The 14,932-nt window shown below is 48.3% G+C and overlaps 1 protein-coding gene across 9 annotated transcripts in view; it reads left to right on the top strand.

Annotated features, from left to right (window-relative positions):
* The window catches only part of LOC308184725 (kinesin-like protein KIF2A), a 374,830-nt gene that overhangs the window by 64,965 nt on the left and 294,933 nt on the right, over positions 1-14,932 (top strand). For 2 of the 9 annotated variants that reach the window (XM_080572102.1, XM_080572105.1), the window contains exon 2: positions 9,083-9,578. The exons of the other annotated variants lie outside the window; for them this stretch is intronic. The gene's annotated coding sequence lies outside the window, so the exon portion shown is untranslated. The remainder of the gene's footprint in view (positions 1-9,082; positions 9,579-14,932) is intronic. 9 annotated transcript variants of the gene reach the window in all.

Here is a 14,932-nt window from a genome sequence, read left to right as displayed (position 1 = left end):
AGAGCAATGAGGTCTTCCCTCAGCCTCCTTTTCTCCAGACTAAAACAGCCCCAGTTCTCTCAGCCGCTCCTCATAACTCTTGTTTTCTAGTCCCTTCACTAGCTTTGTTGCTCTGCACATGCTCGAGCAACTCAGAGCCCTTTGTGGTGGTTTTATTCTGCTGGGCAGCTGAACTCCACCGCAATGGCTCTCTCACTCCCCCTCCTCAAAGAAAAAAAGGGGGGGGGGAGAAAATATGATGGAAAGGGCTCAAGGGTTGAGATAAGGGCAGCAAGATCAATCAACAATTATTGTCACGGACAAAACAAACTTGGCATAGGGAGATTAAAATAATTTATTACCTATTACAAACAGGCCAGAGCAGTGAGAAACTAAAAGGAAACTAAAAACACCTTCCCCCCATCCACCCTCTTCTGTGTCCTCAACCGAGTGGCACAGGGGAACGGGAAATAGGGGGTTGCAGTCTGTCCATAATACTTTGTCTCCACCACTCCTTCACGATCTCTCTCTTCCCTGCTCCAACACAGGGTCCCTCCCACGGGATGCAGTCGTTCCCGATCTGATCCTGCGTGGGCTTCCCACAGGCAGCAGCTCTTCAATAACTGCTCCAGTATGGGTCCGTACCATGGGGTCCATCCTTCAGGAGCAAACTGCTCCAGCATGGGTTCCCCACGAGCGGCAGCTCCTGCCAGGTCACCTGCTCCTGCGTGGGCTCCTCTCCACGGACTACAGGTCTGGCCCAGAGTCTGTTCCGGCAGGGTTTCTCCACAGGCCGCGGCCTCCTTCAGGTCAGATCCACCTGCTCCACCGTGAGCTCCTCCACGGGCTACAGCGTGGAAATCTGTTCCGCCGTGATACACCATGGGCTGCAGGGGGCACAACCTGCTCCACCATGGTCCTCTCCATGGGCCGCAGGCCGCAGGGGAACTTCTGCTCCGGCACCCGGAGCACCTCCTGCCCTCCTTCTGCACTGACCTTGGTGTCTGCAGGGCTGTTTCTCACTCCTCTCTCTCCCAGCTGCTGTTGCACAGCAGTTTTTCCCTTTACTAAATATGCTCTCACAGAGGCGCAACCAGCATTGCTCGTTGTCTCAGCTCTGGCCAGCGGCAGGTCCCTTTTGGAGCTGGCTGGAACTGGCTCTTATCTAACATGGGGCAGCTTCTGGACTCTTCTCACAGAGGCCACCCCTGCAGCCCCTCCCCCGCTACCAAGCCCTTGCCACAGAAATCCAGTATACCCTTCTTGTAGTGAGGGGCCCAAAACTGAACACAGTACTCAAGGTGCAGTCTCACCAGTGCCACGTACAGAGGGACAATCACTTCCCTAGTCAGGAGGCCATTGGCCTTCTTGGCCACCTGGTCACACTGCTGGCTCATGTTCAGCTGTCTGTCGACCAGCACCCCCAGGTCCTTTTCTGCTGGGCAACTTTCCATGCACTCTTCCATGAGCTTATATCACTGGATTGGGTTGTTGTGACACAAGTGCAGCACCCAGCATTTAGCCTTGTTGAATGTCATGCAATTGGACTCAGCCCATCAATCTAGCCTATCCAGATCCCTCTGCAAAGCCTTCCTACCCTCAAGCAGATTGACAATCCTGTCCAACTTGGTATAATCTCCAAATTTACTGAGGGTGCACTTGATCACCTCATTCAGATCACTGATAAAAATTTTAAACAAACTGTCCCCAATGCTGAGCCCTGGGGAACACCACTGGTGACCGGCTGCGAACTGGATTGAACTCCATTCACTGTGACTCTTTGAGCCTGGCTGTCCAGCCATTCTTTTACCCAGTGAACTGTACAACTGTCCAAGCCATGAGCAGTCAGTTTCTCCAGAAGATGCAAGGTGGAGGAGACCTAGACAATGACAGGTAGATAAAGACCAAGATGGGTTTCATACTGAAACAGGTGTCCAGTGGAAGCAATGTATACATGAACTGTCCCAGGACGGTCAGCTCATGTTTTGGGAGCGGCATGTGGTTCTTGGGCATGGGGTGGTTGGCTCGTGGGTGGATACTGACATGAGGTCACCGAAACCATCACTTGGGTCCCTTTTGGGGCCACCTGAAACTGACCCTTATCTAACATGGGGCAGCTTCTGGATTCTTCTCACAAAAGCCACCCTTGTAGCCCCCTGCTACCAAAAGCTTGCCACGTAAAACCACATGTATTAAACATGGAAAAGAGAAGAGAAAACTCTCTGAAGATTAGGATTTCAACTCTTGTCGTTCAAGAGCTTGTCCTGGTTTTGGCTGGGATAGAGTTCATTATCTTCCTAGTAGCGGGTATGGTGCTGTGTTTTGGATTTAGGATGAGAATAATGCTGATAACACATTGATGTTTTAGTTGTTGCAGAGCAGTGCTTACACAGAGTCAAGGACTTTTCAGCTTCTTATGCTGTCCTGCCAGCGAGGAGGCTGTGGGATTGCACAAGAAGCTGCAAGAGGACAGCCAGGACAGGTGACCCACCTGGCCAAAGGGATATTCCAAAGGGAGGGAAGATCAGAGCGATGGCGTTTGCCTTCCCAAGAAACCATTACGCGCGATGAGCCCTGCTTTCCTGGATTTTCCTGCTGATGGGAAGTAGCAAATTAATTCCTTGTTTTGCTTTGCTTGCGCGTGCGGCTTTTGCTTTACCTAGTAAACTGTCTTTATCTCAACCCATGAGTTACGACACTTTTAACTTTCCAGTTTTCTCCCCAGTCCCACCTGGGGAGAGCAAGTGAGCGGCTGTGAGGTACTTAGCTACCTGCTGGGGTTAAACCGCAACAGTCCTTTCTAGTGCCCAATGTGGGGCACTGTTGCGGTTTAACTCCAGCAGGAAGATAAGCACCACAGAGTCATTCGTTCATTCCCCCCAGACAGTTTAAAGACGGTTTAATAGGACAGGTAGGGAGTAGGACGTATCCTCTTTGAATTGCTTGAACTCCCAGGACAGTTTCTGCACAGCATTCGGTTTGAGTTGGTGGACTTCTTGAGAAAGATTCTCCACAGCTGAGACACAGGACCCATAAGGAGGAACAGAAACATTCTTCGTACTGCCAGAGTTAGCCAGCCAGTTCATCCACCGTGGGCTCTTCTACGTCTTCCCAGGTCATTACTGCCAATGAATTGGCATACAACAACAGTGCACTCCATACAAATTTCTGCCACATGGGTTGTGTGCACTTGACTTCATCTGGATCTCTGGGATCATTGTTCATTGTTGTGAGAAATACCCCAATAATTTTCTAAGACAGGGTCTCTTGTGAAGCTGATTTATTCACAATTGCAATGGCAGGTGTCCTGCAAGGAGGAGTGTGCAGCAGAAGTGTATCATAGCCCTATATCCCCTATTACCCGATGCTTGATTCCTCACTGGCTGAGTACTACAGGTTCACAACCTACCCGACGTTTGTTACTATGCCCTGTATGTACAGTTTTATATGACCAACTTTTCATTTCTCCTTTTCTCTTTTGGAACCAGAGGGGTCCGTGATTTTGTAGCTTCTTGTTCTTTCTGATTCCACAACTGCTTTTCTTGTTTTTCTTAGCCATCCTCCTTATTTTGGGACAGTAGGACCCTCCATTGTCCCCTTATCCGCTTAACATTCCCCCCACTGTTATGCCTGCGCAATCACTTTTAAATATGCAAGGTTAGTGGAATTTTCCACTGCAAAACCATAGCTTTAATTCTTACAGTTCCCCCTTCGTCTTTTCTTACTCCTATTGTTGGTTTTGAATCTCTTCACATCCCCCACTCTCGATATTTTTCCAACATTAGGGCACAATATTTTTCTTCAGATGTCATGGGAGATGACAGTCTCTGCCAAGAACATATATTTTTGATACGTCATACAAGGAATAATACAAGGAATAAGCAAGCAGATCAAAATACACAGTACTATTATTACTAGAATACTAACAAAGAGTTGCTTGAGACAATCCCATCCAGGCAACCACGAGGTCAGTTTTTCCCAAATGTCTCTAAATCCCCACGAAGTGTCGTCTTGGGCCACCTCATGCAAGATCTTGGTTTTCTCCCAAATATTTCTGAGATCAGTCTCAGTTCGCCCCGTTTGGTCTACATACATACAGCAACTGGCATTAATTATAGTGCGAACCCCTCCTTGCAAGGCCAGTAATAAATCCATTACCAGTAGATTCTGGAATACCATCTTTGACAGACTTGTTACCTCCTCTTGCAGTGCCTGGATCGCATCCAGAGTGCTATTTTCTAATTCTTTGACTACAGATGAGATATTCACAATAGATTTTCTAATTCATTCACCCCTAACCAAGGGATAAACCACCTCATGAACCTGTGAAATGCCATTCCTCTCTCCACTAGAGGATTAATTGAAGTCCTCTTGATTCTGCATAGGTGGGTCTCAAGGAGGCCTGTGCTTTGGCTTTGCATATCCTCAATAATGGCTATGTTCAGACTTATTGCCCCCAGGGTGCAAGCTCCCTTCCATCCTAGGGGCAACACTTACCTGGCCCTATTACCACATAGCCAATACCACCCTTTGCAGTTCGGGACTGGTCATCCAGTTACCAAATGATTCCCACGCGTTTTCTGGTGTGCATTATATATATTAGCACTCCTGTAATTACCACATTCGGAACAATATGAATAATTTCCTACGTCACGGGTAACATTTCCACACCCAGGTTCAGTATTACTGCCCTCTGAATTTCCATCAGTATTCTTTAAAAGACACCTTTGATAACAAGTTATATTGTAACCAGGATTACGTGTAGGAAGCTCAACTTCAAAATCTATTCTCTTCCAGGGCTGGGCATAATCCGTCGCTTTTAGAGATCCAGAGAATCCAGAGACGGTTGCTGCTGGTAACAGAATCGCAGAGACAAGGCCTTTTTAGTATTCCTAGGCATCTGTTTGCAAATCCAACAGTTATTTTCATAGAATCATAGAATATCCTGATTTGGAAGGGACCCATAAGGATCATCGAGTCCAACTCCTGGCTCCACACAGGTCTACCCAAAAATTCAGACCATATGACTAAGAGCACAGTCCAAATACTTCTTAAACTCCGACAGGCTTGGTGCCGTGACTACGTCCCTGGGGAGCCTGTTCCAGTGTGCGACAACCCTCTCAGTGAAGAACCTCTTCCTGAAATCCAGCCTGAACCTCCCCCGTCACAGCTTGACTCCATTCCCTCGGGTCCTATCACTGGTCGCTAAAGAGAAAAGATCGGCACCTGCCCCTCTACTCCCCCTCGTGAGGAAGCTGTAGACTGTGATGAGGTCTCCCCTCAGCCTCCTCTTTTCCAGGCTGAACAGGCCAAGTGGCCTCAGCCGCTCCTCGTATGTCTTCCCCTCTAGGCCCTTCACCATCTTTGTAGCCCTTCTCTGGACACTCTCCAATAGTTTCACACCCTTTTTGTACTGTGGTGCCCAAAACTGCACACAGTACTCGAGGTGAGGCTGCACCAGCGCAGAGTAGAGCGGGACAATCACTTCCCTCGACCGACTAGCAATGCCGTGCTTGATGCACCCCAGGATACGGTTGGCCCTCCTGGCTGCCAGGGCACACTGCTGGCTCATGTTCAGCTTGCTATCAACCACAACCCCCAGATCCCTTTCTGCAGGGCTGCTCTCCAGCGTCTCGTCGCCCAATCTGTACGTATAGCCAGGTTTGCCCCGTCCCAGCAGGACCTGGTGCAGGTGCAGGACACGGCACTTGCTCTTGTTAAAATTCATGCAGTTGGTGATTGCCCAGCTCTCCTGGCAAGACTCGAGAAATGTTCTGGATTCATTCAAGATGCTGACTTTCTCCCCATCCTATCACCAATCCATAGAGGGCAGGTATTACTAGTATAAGTTTGGAATACATTATCTTTAATGATTCAAGAACATGAAGGCTACAAACAAGCAAAAGCTCCTGGGGGGGATTTCTTCATAAAAATTTTCATATCCCTTTACTGGGCCATAAGGCCATCGCCCAGTTCACCAAAACCAGCAATACTGATTAAGTCTAGTCCTGAAATTAGGGTTTTCCGTACGGATCTCAGTGCCCATTCTCTGTACTTTAAGGTTTTTCCCAATCAGCACCACACTTCTGGTGGCGATTAAGTACCCCCCCCCCCCCCCCCCCCCCCACACACACACAGCTTGTCTTCAAATTCTGGGTTTCCAAATCAATATAAAAACAAGAATCCCCTGGGGACACTCTAATTCTATGTAATCTGACTCTTTTCCCCAATTACATGTGGTATTCATTATTTTTTCCTAAGGAGAAGTTAAAGGTTAGTTTACAACCATGATTCACACCTCCTCCTAATTTTTAATTTTAATGGTTCTCCTATAGAATCATAGAATCATTAAGGTTGGAAAAGACCTCCAAGATCATCTGGTCCAACCATCACCCTACTACCAAATGTCACCCACTAAACCATGCACCTAAGCACCATGTCCAACCATTCCTTGAACACCCCCAGGGATGGTGACGCCACGACCTCCCTGGGCAACCCGTTCCAATGCCTGACTACTCTTTCCGACAAGAAATGGCTCCTAATTTCCAACCTAAACCTCCCCTGGTGCAACTTGAGGCCATTTCCTCTAGTCCTATCGCTGGTTATCTGTGAGAAGAGGCCGACCCCCCAGCTCCCCACAACTTCCTTTCAGGTAGTAGTAGAGAGCAATAAGGTCTCCCCTGAGCCTCCTCTTCTCCAGACTTAAAAAGCCCAGTTCCTTCAGCCACTCCTCATAAGACTTGTGTTCCAGACCCTTCACCAGCTTCATAGCCCTTCTCTGGATACGTTCCAGGGCCCCAATGTCTTTCTTGTACTGAGGGGCCCAAAGCTGAACACATTACTCAAGGTGTGGCCTCACCAGAGCAGAGTACAGGGGGACGATCACCTCCCTGGTCCTGCTGGCTACACTATTCCTGATACAAGCCAGGATGCCATTGGACTTCTTGGCCACCTGGGCACACTGCCGGCTCATGTTCAGGTGAGCATCTCAGGTCTCAGGGTCAACTGATGCCTTCACCTGGGTGTAATGAGTCCACCCTTTCTCACCTGTTCTTACTGTCATCTCAGCAGTCAGGAGTACTTGGAATGGTCTGTCCCATTCAGGTTGTAACCTCAGTTCCCTCCATGTTCATATCAGAACCCAATCTCCTGCTTGGCACGGATGGATCGGGACTTCCAACGGTGGGGTCTGAGCTAACAATCCACGTTTTTCTTAGCCATCTGTACTGGGTTGGGCTGGGATGTTAACTTTCCCTGCAGCAGCCCATACAGTGCTGTGCTCTGCACTCGTAGCTAAAACAGCAATGGTATCACACCAGTGTTGTGTCTGCTGCTGAGCAGTGCTGGCACAGCATCAGGACTCTCCCTAACTCCCCTAGGGGTGGGCAAAGATGTGAGAAAAGAAACATCACCAGGGCAGCTGACCTAAACCAACCAAAGGGATATTCCATACCATATGATGTCACACTCAGCAATAAAAGGTGGAAAAAGGAGGAAGAGGGGAGGGGTGGGCTCTCGTTGCGAAAACGTCTGTCCTCCTCCCGAACACCGGCTACGTGCGTTGAGGCCCTGCTTCAAGGACGTGGTCAAGCATCGCTCATTTGTGGGAAGTAGAGAGTAATTTCTTTCCTCTGCACTCCCACATAGCCTTTACTTGTTTTGTTTAGTTTTCCCTTTCCCCCTCCCTTTTCCCCTTTCCTTTTTTCCCCTTTAGTTAAATTGTTAATTGTTTGGTTAAATTGTTTAGTTAAATTGTTTAATTAATAATTAATAATAATCTTTCCTTAATAATTATTTTTTTCCTTTAATTAAATCATCCTTATCTCAACCCGTGAGTTGTTCTTTCCTTTACTTCTTCCCCTCCTCATCTAACGAGGGGGAGGGAGAGAGTGGTTGTGGTGTTCAGCTGCCTAGCACGGTAAAACCACCACACCATCCTCCTTATTTTGGGACAGTAGGACCTTCCACTGTCCCCTTATCCACTTAACATTCCCCCCACTGTTATGTCTGCGCAATCACTTTTAAATATGCAAGGTTAGTGGAATTTTCCACTGCGAAAACACAACTTTAATCTTACATTGTCTAGGTCATCTTAAATCACCTCCAGCACAGCTAATTCCCTCAGGTACTGGACACTATCTCCACAGTGGCCCACTTGCCTGGCTGACATATAATATCTTCCTTGAAGGGATACCTTTCCTTCACGCATGACAAGAGTCACCTCTAGAGGCTGAGGGCTCGTGCCTCTTTTCCCATCATTTTCTCAATGCCCCCTCCCCTAGAGAGGGATCCCAGCTGCTTGGAATCCCTAATTTGAGGTTACTGGCCCCGTTTTCAGCTGAAATCGACCCCACTACTTCTGAAATCTTTTCACATATCTTGCAGCTCATTCTGGGATATAAGGATCAGGTGGTAACTGCAGTGTTTATGAGATATTCCTCTTACTCCTCCTGTTCCCGTGATGGCCCTGCTTCAGAATAACCTGCCTTTTCATCTTCTTCCTCCTTCCCCTTCTCAGTAGGAGTTTCCTCCCTTACTAAACAATCTGACTTTTGCATCCATTGTTTCTTCTTGTGTATAGCAACAACTGATACCAGCACTGGTCCAGCTGCAGTGCCTGTCGTAGGGATTGGGATGGACACAGGGCCTGTCACTTTCTTGTCAGATCCAGAGACCTGCTCTTCCCCTTGAGGTTGATGAACAGTGTAGAACAAGGCTCAGTAGGCATGGGTCAGGCCCCAGCATGTTGCAGTGATTTGTGTCTCTCTGGAATTGCATTCTAGAGTGTGACAGCATACTTTCTCCAAACATTTTACTAGTTTTTCAGGATTCAGCACTTGTTAACGGGTGATGTTTTAAAACACTGGAGGTGCCCACTGTCCTAGATACTTACCCATATCCTCCAGCACACCCTGCCACTCATTACTATCCTGCCTCGGGGCAGATCCCTGGATAGTATTCTTAAATAGTTGTTTAACCTTAACCTTTAACCTAAGATGCCTAAGAAAGCTTGTTTCCTTTTTGCAATTTGCTGGAGACATAGCCATTATTTTGTTGATCACATCCATTGGGATCTAACGACGTCCATTTGTATTGGTTTTAGGTTACAAGGTTTTGGTAGCAGGAGGGCTGCAGGGGTGGCCTCTGTGAGAAGAGTCCAGAAGCTGACACATGATAGAAAAGTACCAGTTCCAGCTGGCTCCAAAAGGGACCCGCCGCTGGCCAGAACTGTGCAATAAACGATGTTGCGCCTCTGGAAGAGCATATTTAAGAAAGAGAAAAAAATGCTGCACAACAGCAGCTGGGAGAGAGAGGAGTGAGAAACAGCCCTGCAGACACCAAGGTCAGTGCAGAAGGAGGGCAGGAGGTGCTCCAGGCACCGGAGCTGAAGTTCCCCTGCGGCCTGTGGAGATGACCATGGTGGAGCACGTTGTCCCCCTGCAGCCCATGGTGTACCACGATGGAGCAGATATCCACACTGCAGCCCGTGGAGGAGCCCACAATGGAGCAGATGGATCTGACCTGAAGGAGGTTGCAGCCCATAGAGAGCCCCTGCCGGAGCAGACTCTGGACCAGACCTGTAGCCCACCCAGGAACAGGTGATCTGGCAGGAGCTGCCACCCGTGCGGGACCCATGTTGGAGCAGTTCTTGAAGAGCTGCTGCCTATGGGAAGCCCACATGTGATCAGTTCAGGAAGGACAGCATCCCGTGGGAGGGACCCCACATTGGAGCAGGGGAAGAGAGTGACCATGAAGAAGTGGCTGAGATAAAGCGTTATGGACTGACAATAATCCCCATTGCCCGTTCCCCTGAGCTGCTTGGGGGGAGGACGTAGAAGAGGGTGGATGGGGATAAGGTTTTTTTAGTTTGCTTGTTTGATATCAGTTGTGGCATACCACTTCGGTGCATTTTCCAGTTCTTATTGAAGTTTTAGCATGTCTGTCACTGTAGTACTCAGTGGTGGCATGTCTTCATTCAGGCCACGATAGTCCACTGTTAGCCTTCTCTCTCCATTAGACTTTCACACTGGTCATATGGGACTATTAAAGGTTGAGCGAGTCTTGCTGATCACTCCTTGGATCTCCAGTTGACGAATCAGCTTATGGATGGGGAATCAGGGAGTCTCTGTTGGTGCAATATTGTCACTGGTGTACTGTCATGGTAGCAACTGGCACCTGCTGTTCTTCGACCCTCAGCAACCCCACAGCAGAAGGGTCCTGCAAGAGACTGGGCAAGGCAGACACCTGTTTAATGTCCTCCATCTCCAAGGCAGCTATGCCAAAAGCCCACTGGTACCTTTTGGATCTTTGAAATAACCTTTCCCCAGATGCCAAGGATGCATAGAGCCTCCGAGCCAGTCACAATGGGGTGCTTTTGCCATTCATTCCCAGTGAGGCTCACTTCAGCCTCCAATACTTAACTGTTGAGATCTCCCTGTCATTTATGAAATACAAATGGGTTCTGGCCCTTCTGGCCCTAGCTTGATGACGTTACAGTACACTGTGCACCGGTGTCTACTAAAGCCTTATACTTCTGTGGGTCTGATGTGCCAGGATGTCAAATCCACACAGTCCAATAAATCCAGCTGTCCCTTTCTTACACCTCGCAGGAGGCAGGACCCCTCTAGTCCTCATTATAGTATTCATTACTCTGGGGGACTGCCTGATGGAGTCTGGAGCAGCAATTTTCCCAGAAGACCCCCCCTTTTGTGATGGCTTTTCCTTGCAACTCACGTACCCGTGCCTCTAGGGTCAAGGTAGATTTTCCATCCCATTTCCTCATGTCCTCTCCATGGTCACATAGGTAAAACCACAGGGTGGCACATGGTATGTACCCACTATATCCCCTTTCTTGAGCAGAGGGACACTTACGCCTGATAGCTGAGATATTGGTTCGTACAGGTTGGGAGGAAGATATATTCTCTTTAAGTTGGTGGACCTCTTGCGAAAGTTTCTCCAAAGCATTTGCTTTAAATTGGTGGACCTCTTGAGAAAGCTTCTCCACAGCTGAGACACAGATCTGTAGGGAACAAGAGAGACTTTCTTTGTACTGCCAGAGTTGTTTATTCAATTCATCCACCGTGGATTCCTCTCAGTTTCTCCAGGTCGTTACTGCCAATGAGCTGGCATACGATGATGGTGCGCTCCGTACAAACTTTATCGCGTGCACTTGACTTCATCTGAAACTTTGCATCTCTGGTCGTTGTCTAGGTCATCATAAATCACCTCCAGCACAGCTAATTCCTTTAGGTAATGGATACCTCTGTCCATGGTGTTCAACTTGACGAGTTGACATGCAACATCTTCCTTGAAGGGATACCTTTCCTTCACGCATGACAGGAGTCGCCTCCAGAGGGTGAAGACTTGTGCCCCTTTTCCCATCATTTTCTCAATGCCCGCTTCCCTAGCAAGGGACCCCAGCTGCCTGGCTTCCCTGCCCTCTAATTCCAGGCTATTGGCCTCATTACCCCAGCATCAGAGCAGGTTCCTCATGGTCTTTCCAGGTCATTACTGCCAATGAACTAGCATATGATGATGGTGCACTCCGTACAAACTTCCGTCACATGGGTCGTGTACACTTGACTTCATCTGGAACTGTGGATATCTTTTTGTTGTCTAGGTCCCTATAAATCACCTCCCGTATGGCTAATTCCCTTAGGTACTGGATTCCCCTCTCCATAGTGGTCCATTTGCCTGGTTGACATACAAGATCTTCCTTGAAGGGATACCTTTCCTTCGCACCTGACAGGAGACACCTCCAGAGGCTGAAGCCTGGTGCTCCATCTCCAATTTCTTTGTCAATGCCTGCGTCCCTAGCAAAGGATCCCAGCCGCCTGACTTCCCTGCCCTCTAGTTCCAGACTACTGGCTCCAGTGTCCCAGCACCTGAGCAGCCAGGAGACAAGGTGCTAACCTGGACAACGGCCGAAATCGTTTTGCATATCTCGTAGCTCACGCTGGTATAGGTTTTGGGAAGTTATTGATATTTTTTCGATATCTTTATCTTCGTCTTCTTGTTCCTCTGATGGCCCAGCCCTGTCTTCTCCATACCTAATCTTAGTAGGAGTTCCCCCGCGTTCTAAACAACCTGACTTTCTCAACCATTTTTTCATCTTGGTTACAGGTGCAACTGACACTGGTACAGTCTGTTTCCCTGGATCAGCCTTGGGGCCTGTCCTAGGGCTTCGAGTGTCTGCAGAGTCTGTCACAGGGGTTATAGTCATATCAAATGCAGCTCGGTAAACATAGGCCAAGCCCCAGCACGTTGCAGTGAGTTGTGTCTCTTTGGCATTGCCAGGGTGGTGACACACCTTGTTCAAGCATTCTACCAGTTTTTTAGGATTTTGCAGTTCTTCAGGGTTGAATTTCCAAAGCAATGGAGGTGCCCACTGCTCTGGATGCCTGCCCATATCCTCCCACACTCCCTGCCACTCATAACTATCCTGCCTCGGGACAGATCTCTGGATGGCATTCCTAAGTAGTTGTTTAATGTTAAACGAAACCTGAAATATATTCAAGAGACATAACAATAAGAACATGCTGGTCTGAACATCCTAAGGATATTCAAAGTTTTGAAAAGCTATCATAACTCACCTGGAGGAGAAGAGGGAGGTGAAGGAAAAAGGGAGAATGAACAAGAGGGAAAAAAAACATCTCCCCAGTCCCCTTATACTGGGTCTGTCTGTGATGGAGTTAACTTTCCCTGCAGCAGCCCATACAGTGTTGTGCTCTGCACTGGTAGCTAGAACAGCACTGGTATCACACCAGTGTTGTGTCTACTGCTGAGCAATACTGGCATAGCATCAGGACTCCCCCTAACCCCCCCCAGAGCCAGCAGGCTGGGGGTGGGCAAAAGGTGAGGAAGGAACATCACCAGGGCAGCTGACCTAAACCAACCAAAGGGATATTCCATACCATATGATGTCACACTCAGCAATAAAAGGTGGAAAAAGGAGGAAGAGGGGAGGGGTGGCTTTCGTTGCAAAAACGTCTGTCCTCCTGAACAACAGCTACGTGCGTTGAGTCCCTGCTTCAAGCATGTGGTCAAGCATCTCTTGTTGGTGGGAAGTAGAGAGTAATTTCTTTCCTCTGCACTTCCACACAGCCTTTGCTTTTTTTTTTTTTTTTCCCTTTTCCCCTTTCCCTTTTTTCCCTTTAGTTAAATTATTTAATTAATAATATTTTTTCCTTAATAATTATTTTTTCCTTTAATTAAATTATCCTTATCTCAACCCGTGAGTTGTTTCTTTCCTTTTCTTCTTCCCCTCCTCTTCTGAGGAGGTGGAGTGAGAGAGCGGTTGTGGTGTTCAGCTGCCTAGCAAGGTAAAACCACCACAAACCTTCATAGGTTGGTTCCCTGATGAAAAAGGGTAATAGAATCATAGAATATCCCGAGTTGGAAGGGACCCATAAGGATCACCGAGTCCAACTCCTGGCACCACACAGGTCTACCCAAAATTTTAGACCATGTGACTGAGTGCACAGTCCAAACGCTTCTTAAATTCCAACAGGCTTGGTGCAGTGACTACGTCCCTGGGGAGCCTGTTCCAGTGTGTGACCACCCTCTCGGTGAAGAACCTCTTCCTGATGTCCAGCCTAAACCTCCCCTGCCTCAGCTTGACTCCATTCCCTCGGGTCCTATCACTAGTCACTACAGACAACAGATCGGGGCCTGCCCCTCCACTCCCCCTCGCGAGGAAGCTGTAGACTGTGATGAGGTCTCCCCTCAGCCTCCTCTTTTCCAGGCTGAACAGGCCAAGTGGCCTCAGCCGCTCCTCGTATGTCTTCCCCTCTAGGCCCTTCACCATCTTTGTAGCCCTTCTCTGGACACTCTCCAATAGTTTCACACCCTTTTTGTACTGTGGTGCCCAGAACCGCACACAGTACTCGAGGTGAGGCTGCACCAGCGCAGAGTAGAGCGGGACAATCACTTCCCTCGACCGACTAGCAATGCCGTGCTTGATGCACCCCAGGATACGGTTGGCCCTCCTGGCTGCCAGGGCACACTGCTGGCTCATATTCAACTTGCTGTCAACCACAACCCCCAGATCCCTTTCTGCGGGGCTGCTCTCCAGCGTCTCGTCGCCCAGTCTGTACGTATAGCCAGGGTTGCCCTGTCCCAGGTGCAGGACCCGGCACTTGCTCTTGTTAAACTTCATGTGGTTGGTGATCGCCCAGCTCTCCAATGTGTCCAGATCTCTCTGCAAGGCCTTTCCACCCTCAGCAGAGTCCACAACTCCTCCAAGTTTGGTGTCGTAGGCAAATTTGCTCAAAACACCTTCTAGTCCTACATCCAAATCATTTATAAAGACATTGAAGAGGACTGGCCCTAAACTGGAGCCCTGGGGGACCCCACTAGTGACCATCCGCCAGCCTGATGCGGCCCCATTTACCACAACCCTTTGAGCACAAAAAGAACACATCAGCTGGCTTCCCTTGATCGACTAGATGCATTATCTTATCATAAAAGGAAATCAAATTTGTTAGGCAGGACCTACCCCTCGTGAACCCATGTTGGCTGGGACCAATGACTGCAGGTCATTTTAACGAGGGTATAATTGTCATGGGGGGTAGGTGGGGCTGGGATAACAGTGCTACCAAGCTGAGACTAGGGATAGAATGATCACTGGCATTACACCAAAAACGTGTAATTATTAATAGTTTCTGAGGTAGCGTTTGTACTGCTGAGTACAAATTTGTACTGCTGAGTACAAATACCAGATTAGTCTCATGGCCAGCAATTTTATCATATCATAAGCCAGTGTTACAGAGTACAGCAAAATAATAACCCTAAACCAGCCCCCAGAAATGATAAAAAGCATGACACGGAATACATACAGTAAATAATATGCTATACAAAACAATTCGGAAAACAGACAGCAGACCTGAGATTAAAAAAAATCAACATTGTGATTAGCAAATATTAATCTTGTCTAATGCTTATAACAACTTTG

This window comes from Anser brachyrhynchus (genome assembly GCF_964034855.1).
Source record: "Anser brachyrhynchus genome assembly, chromosome: W".
Taxonomy (NCBI): Eukaryota; Metazoa; Chordata; class Aves; order Anseriformes; family Anatidae; genus Anser; species Anser brachyrhynchus.
Note: the sequence above shows the minus strand (reverse complement) of the source record. Positions and strands in the feature narration are given on the sequence as shown.